The sequence below is a fragment of the Sinocyclocheilus grahami genome, unplaced genomic scaffold, assembly GCF_001515645.1.
Source record: "Sinocyclocheilus grahami isolate Dianchi unplaced genomic scaffold, SAMN03320097.WGS_v1.1 scaffold46.1, whole genome shotgun sequence".
Lineage (NCBI taxonomy): Eukaryota > Metazoa > Chordata > Actinopteri > Cypriniformes > Cyprinidae > Sinocyclocheilus > Sinocyclocheilus grahami.
Genome location: NW_015505225.1, coordinates 916,218 through 924,072, shown reverse-complemented (window position 1 = coordinate 924,072; position 7,855 = coordinate 916,218).

Genomic DNA, 7,855 nt, shown 5'->3' with positions numbered 1-7,855 from the left:
TCAAAAATAATGCATTTATGCATTATGCATTTTAGTTGCTATTAAACAATTAGTCAATTTATGCATCTGAAGCATTTGTGCCCTGTGATTACTTATTATCTAGATTTATTATTACTGTACATATGCAAATATCTGGATCTTAAAAGAATAAGCTATACCTAATATTAGTGCATATTAGTCAAATATTAAATCCTAATTTAAAGTTTTAAATCTCTCCCAACCAAATGATGTATTTTGGAAAAAAAATGCACACATCTGCCAAATTTATTTTTGGTGTTTTTTGCCTTTATTACTATAGAACATTGTAGCAGAGACAGGGAGCAATTGGGAGAGAGATAGTGGGGTGGGAAAGGTCCTCGAGCCAGGATTCAAACGCTGTAATGCAACGGCGTAACATGTTGGCACACTGCCCACTAGGCTATCGGCTATTCTCCTACTGTTGCCCACTAAAGCGGTATCAGTTTAATGTCAGTAAACGATCCCAACAAATTGTGAACAATACTGAGCACTGAACACTGTTCTGAAGTGTGTTCCATATAGCTCAAAGCTGGAGGGCGCTCTTGCACAGAAATTTGTAAACGGACTCATAGAAGTAATAACTTATGACATGCCAGGACATCCCTGAACAAAGGCATTCAGCTATTGCTGTGTACTTGCACGATTGCTGTGGCTTATGTGTGTTTTTCAAGTCATTTCCGGATAATAAAGTATCTGAATAATGCAGTGCTAACTGAAATATAATTTATTGCAGTAGCATATAGAAACTATAAAATATATATTCTGTGATAAAAAAAGAAAAAAAGAGATATTATATGAACAATTCATAAAATTGCCATTAGAAAAATATAAGAAAAAATATTACAGAATACAAAGTATTGGTAATTGTCCAGCGGTTTATTTAATTTCTGAGTCAATTAAAAGTAAGAGATAATAAAATAAATAAATAAATACAATCTGACAATTAGACAAAAAGGAATTATTACATTTGACATTTCTGTCCCCCTCACTTCTGAAATTAGGGCTACGCCCTGGCATAAATTATCCAAAGGTTACAGCATTTTGGAACAAAACAGGCCTTTTTGTTTAGCCCTTGACTCACTGAAGGCATTTTAAAAATTGTTGGGTGCCCAAACACCTCTGACATTGAGAAAAGGCCAATAAAAATTGGTGAGCAGATTTTGCATAGCTGCCCAGACATCCAGGTATAAATAGGCCATCGTAGCATCTGCTTGCTTGTTCTGTTTTTTTCAACAGCAAACTTTAAGAGCAAATTTCCAACTAAAAGAGCAATTTCTCTCAAAGAGCTTCACTGGTTGAACTGTGTGTGTTTATATCATACCTTTCCACCCGTGTGCTTCTGGTTGCGGTTTTCATATCTCTTTCTTCGCACAAGCTTTGTGTTCAGTGTTTGGGCTGTGCTCACGCTGAAGCAGCGCTCGTAGATGGCTCGTGCCCCGAGTGCGAGGCACTTTCCATCAGCACGCTGCGCTTGTGGCTCTGGTTCTTTGCCAAAAGACTTTGAGTCATCCTGGCCGCTTGCCACTCTGGTCCTTCTACTTTTCAGTATTGAGCTGCAGCAAAGTCCGCTATGGAGGAGCTCGGAGAAGCAAGAATGGTTCTGCCAGGGGAATCCCCACAGGCTTCACGCTCCTCCCACACGTCGTGCCTACTGGTAGAGCTTTCAGATGAGTTTAAGAGCTCGTCTCAGGGTGAGTTCAATCTCTTATTTGGGGCTTGTGAAGAGGGTGAGCTCTCAATTGCTGCATCCGTGCTTGCCCGGGCAGCCAAAAGCATCAGTCTTGAGTGGACTCCTCCACCCTGTCCCGAGTGCTCGCAGCTAGATGATTGGTTTCTGGGTGCTGAGTGCAACACTAAGTCGTGCCCAGGCGATTGTGGTGCATCTTTGCCTGCAAAACACTGCCATCTGGTGGGGCTGCCCGAGACTCCCATCTAGGGCCTGTAAATTTAGTAAATTTTGCCTGTAAAAAGTCTTATACAGCTTTTGGAAAAGCTGTGTCCGCACTGCACGCCATTGCCATTCTGCAGGTCTACCAGGCCAAGGCATTGAAAGATCTGCACGAGGGTTGTCCAAACCCAGAGGTATTGCAGGAACTGCGCTCGGTGACTGACTATGAGAGTCACAGTGCAGGCTCTGGGTAGTGCAATGTCCACGTTAGTGTTCCAGGAGCGCCACCTGTGGCTCAACCTGGCTGAGATGTGGGATGCCGAGAAAGTTTGCTTTCTTGACATCCCCATTTCATAGGTTGGTCTCTTTGGCAACACTGTGGAAGAATTTGCACAGCAGTTCTCAATGGTTAAGAAGCAGACGGAAACCATTAAACATAGTCCGGTGAGGACTGCCGAGGCCCCAAAACAGCCTGGGCCTGCAGTCAAGCCCAACCACGGCCCACCACTCGCAGGAAGCCACCACCTTGTCAATAAAAGAGCAATTTCCTCCTTCTCTAAGTTACAGCGGTTCTGGCCCTCCCAGTTGCGACGGCCAGATGCTGAAACTATGCATCAGAGCCTGCTCGGACACAGACATTCTGTCTCCTCACATTCTGATGCAACAAGTCTGTCATCTAGCCAACTCGATGCATGTTGGTGAACCTCTGTTCCCTCGTCCATTGATGGCATGTCTGCCGGCAAGGTGCTGTTTTTTCCTCAGGATGTTTCACCTCCTACCACAGCACCTTTTGGTCCACTCGGCTGCAGAAACCCTGCCCTAGGTATGTCAAACGTGGTTCCCTTGAGACTGCTGGCAAGGTATCTGGTCGCTTAGCTAAGCCTCTCCAATCCTTCCTGCTAGCTTTTTAGAACTATTAGGCTCGGATATGCGATTCATTTCACCAGGCGCCAGTTGAAGTTTAATGGCATTCTGTTTACCTCTGTATGAGGCGAGAATGCTGCCATTTTTCAATCGGAGGTTGCGAGGGTGGGGGGCTCACACCGATCCCTGACTTGAGGGTATTGAACAGGGCCCTTCACAAGCTCCCGTTCAAAATGCTGACCCTTAAACATGTGAACATGTGTCCGACATCAGGATTGATTTGCGGCAATAGACCTGAAGGACGCATACTTTCATGTCTCGGCCCTTCCAAGGCACAGGCCGGTTTGCCTTTGAAGAGTGAGCATATCAGTACAGGGTTCTTCCCTTCGGGCTACTGACTGCTATTGCAGCAAACCACAACACTGTATATGGCAGATCGGTAGGGAAGCACAATCTGTACTTTTTTACACCACCTGCTTGTTTACAGCGCCTCCCCCTGTTACGGGTGGTATAATATGACTACCTTTCCATCAATTAAGCACTTGACTTAGCAAATTTCGGTTGAGGAACCCACTATTAGAACTCATCACAATGTATGTTCCCTCAAGTTAAACTCTCGTATTGGGTTATTGCTCCACATGTAGCGGCTTGCGGCCCCATGAGTGTATTCCCAACTGAGTTGCCCTTTTGGCTCAGTGTTTCCCATAGACAGACACTCGATCTGTCGTGAGGTTCTGTCTTTTGGTAGTTCTCCCCTCACACAGAGCCCACCTCTGAATCTTCCCAATGTGGTACTTCCTTCTTAAGTCAATAGGTGGATCTTCACATGTTACCTCCCCTTTTGGGTAGTGTTAAATCTCTGTAGTGTCTTTCCCCCGTGAGGGAACAGTCACTGTCCCGACGTTCACTTCCAAGACTTTCTCAGCCGTTCTATATTACTGGTAAGTACTAACTATGGGGAAAAAGGTTGGCTCATTTGGATGTTTAGAGCAAGGTCTTAAGTTTTGTACGTTGGAAGGTTACAAGGAAGAGAGGTGCATTTGGTCGTGACATGTTGGCTTGTCAGCATCTGCGCCCCTGTGGACTCGTGACACAGTTCGGCAGCTGTGGCGTTTAGTATAGGGACCCCTAGTGTCATTACATCTGACACAACGTTGAAGTGAACGACTGAAAAGGAAAATCTCTGTTACTTATGATAACCCTGCCTCTGAGTGGGTTGAGATGCTTCTGGACTCCTCAGAACAGAACAAGCGAGCAAATGCTACGCTGGCCTATTTATACCCCGATGTCCGGGGCGTGGCCAGCTATGCAAAATCTGCAAACCAATTTTAATTTGCCTTTTCTCAATGATGTCAGAGGTGTTTGAGCTCCCAAGATTGATCCCTAGTGTTGTTACATTGGATACAATGTCCCTGTTCCCTCCATCAGGGAACGAGGGTTACCATACATAACAAAACAATCTAAATGATGGATTGTGGTGAGTTTGGACTCTTTTTAATCAAGATAATTTTCTGAAAAAATTGTTGTGCAGATTTCCATGGTCTATGCATGCTTCATGAAGTTATGAACGAAAACGCCAGTTGTTTATTTTTTTCTGCACCTCACCTGCGTCCGTCTGGTTTTATGTGTTATAGCTCTATGGGTTAGGGTTAGGTTAGGAATATCTTTGGATCTAATCAATGGATTATGGTAAATTTGGGCTCTTTTTACTTGCTCAAGTCAAAGCCCCAAACAATTATACTTCAACTCTACTCGGAGAGACCTTTCAAATGACTTATGATACATGATTATCTGGGCTGTATGATATTTCTGACATATTGCAGTACATAGTAGAAAAAAACATATTTTGTAAATGATGAAACATTTTTTTTTTAATTTATCAGCAAATAACTTTGGACTACTTTGGAGTTAATCAAATTAGCCACATGCATTGTAAAGGTCAGACTCTAAGCTTTGGTGCATCTTGCCCGCGGTACACTCTGTTTTGGAGGGACTACTCTGTACTCTTTAAGAGTTGATCTAAATACCGTTACATTCATTAAAAAGCTGAGATTCTTAGCTTTAAAATGATACCCATTATTTAATTTAGTGGTTGCTCAGTAATTTGATTATGAATTCTTTCGTGGGGGTTGTACTGAAATATTTTCATGTATTAATATATATTTAGTATTGCAATAAAGTGCAATACTACATTATATAAAATATATTTTTATTTAAAAAATCTATAAAAGTAACAGCTTATTTTTGAAAATGGTAAGCCCTCCTTTTTGCATTCTAAGATGTGTAAAATGCAACGTGAACATGCAGCAAAGGTAGAGGGATTATCACTGTAGTGAGGGGACTGTGACGATTTGTTAATCTAATGAATAATTGATTTGTTAAATCAAATAAAAATTAGTGTGTCAGATTGGTCGAGACGCTACATCTTTGACAGTGAATGAATGAATGATGCATTTATATAGCACTTGCAGTGTTCATGTAACCTGCAAAACAATGGTGAGGAAGGAGTGTGTTTGACAGCTCTTTGTTGTCACTTCAGCAATACTCTGCTTGTTTTCCAGAGTGCGTTATTTGCTGAATCCTTGAGAATCTATTCAGAGTGATTAAATACTTCACCCATTCACTGTGTGCTGTTGAGCTTGAATACCTTAAGAAAAAAATGTTGTTTGAAATGGACATTGAAATGGAAAGTTTATAAAAAATAAAAATTATTTACATTTTAAATTTACACATCATTTCACATTTGACTTTCACAATTGACAGAGTGCTTTATTTATACCTTTATTTCAGAAGCTTTCTGTGGGAGCTTGAAGAAAATATGATCATATTTGAAATATGAAAATTCTTTGCTTTTGGCTTCTGATGTACATGGTCAGAATGCTGAATATATTAAATAATAAATATTAATAATCATTCATATGATAAATAACATTTCTCTTTTTTTGTACTTTAACAGACCTCATGTTGTGTTCCTATTATTGACCTGGAGAGGATTTTCTTTTTTCATAAAAATGCTAGTTAATGTTATTGTATTAGTTAAAAACCTACTTGCAGTGTCAAAAATGACCGGCCTACAAAAAATTGCTTAGAAATGTCTTATGATATATTATTACCAAATATTGAATTCAGTATTTTATCAACTTGTTTTCTTTTAGTTAGCACAGGTTTTATATTTCTTTTTGGAACTGACTGATCATAGGCCTCATTAACCTAAGCTTCTGCACCTCCGTTTTTGAGTGAATATTGCAAAATAAAATAAAAAATCTATATATTTTTTTTCCCACTCAAAATATGTGCATAATCTCAGAAAAAAAGTTCAGATCAGTGAGGCCTGCATCCAGTCCACACCGTAAAAAATGTTGCTGCAATTAGTTATAAATAACTTAAAAAGAGGATTAATTCATTGAGTCTTTTTTATTTATTTATTTTAATTCTGCTAAATGTTACTCTGTAATCTTCAGTGTAATGTCTGATTGTTTATCGTACTGAATATTTCTAAGCAAAGGTTGCAACCAGTGAGCAAAATATATGAATATATTGGATACTTTTAGAAATAATAATAATACAAAATTAGAAGAATGTATTATAGGCCTGATGTGTATTTTTCTGTATTTTTATTTGTTTAGTCCTTATTTAAATTTGCATTTGGTTTATAATGAACAGATTTGCCTGGATTATTCAAGCAAGCAGGTTAAATCTCATGGTAATGAAATGAAGAGTCGTGCCAGATCTGAAAAACGGAGAACTTGTTTACTTGTTTGGAAAGCCCCTCCTTGTTGTGAAGTGTCCTGTGTGCATCACCTGTGCAGCTGAATTTATTCCCAGTTGTTTGCATTTTGGTTGCTGACACACATAAACTTGTGACTAATAAAAGGCGCACTTTCTTTGGCACGGTCATCAATGAAAAACAGCAACAAGATTAGTACACCAAAGTCTCCAAATTACATAATTTCTAAAATAAAGAAACAAAAAGTATCTATAACCTGTTTAGCAGGAAATGGAAGAAATACTCCTCACTTATTATCCAGTCCGTTATTGAATCACCAAGTTTGAGGTGTAGTGTCACTGAAACATAAGCTTTCCTCACCCCATCCTACATTATTCCAAATACACCTGTGAGAACCCACACCCTCTCAAACATAATGAATGCCATGTGTCTTTGTCCATGCTTGACACAATCCCAATGTTTCAAAACTTAGTTTCAGGGCTCTTGATAATGTATGCATCAAAAATTCAAAAAGAGCAACGTCACTGAATATACATTCTGGAGATTTCGTTTCATGCACACAAAAGTGTAGATGCATTAAAGTTGTCATGCATAAATGGTTTGATTTTCTGCCGCATGTTTTATTTTATAGATTTTTTTTGTTTATTTTCATAGTTCATAGTGTCATACACAATATAACAATTTGTATAATGCATTTTAATAGTTTAAGAACAAGAGTTACATCACTGAAATAAATCATGAGATTCCAAGACTTTTAATTTAATTTAATTTAATTTAATAAGTGCTGTATAATCAATCGTTTTTTATTTAATTTAGTTTAATTTAGTTTTAAAGCCTTATTTATATGGAAAAGAGAAGTATCTTGTGTTTTGTGCTCACAAGTTAATGTCTTAAACTGCCGATCTTGTTACTATGCTAATTAATAGTGTTTTCACTATATTTTGGATATTGATATTCATTGCAGAGTTGCTGTCATACGGCTCGTTCACTGAATCGCTGGCCGTCTCAGTGATCCGCCGTAAAACAGTGATTCTGTCCTAATTCCCTTGCATATTAATGGTGGAGTTCCCTTTAAAATCTTAAATGATTCCCTTTGAGCTAAATTATTGACCTGTTTCCCTTACACAAGTTTATCATAGATATATAAGAATATTTTAATGGTGGATTTTAATAGTTTAAGATGCTTGAGGAACAAGGGTTAAAAGTCATTAAAATAAATAACGACTGCCTGAAATAAATAAATAAACATTTTATTTAATTTTATTTTTTCCATTGTTTGCTTTTATTGTTTCACTTACTATTAAAATTTTCCAGGACTTTTAAAGTGACCTGCTTTTATCTTATTATATATATATATA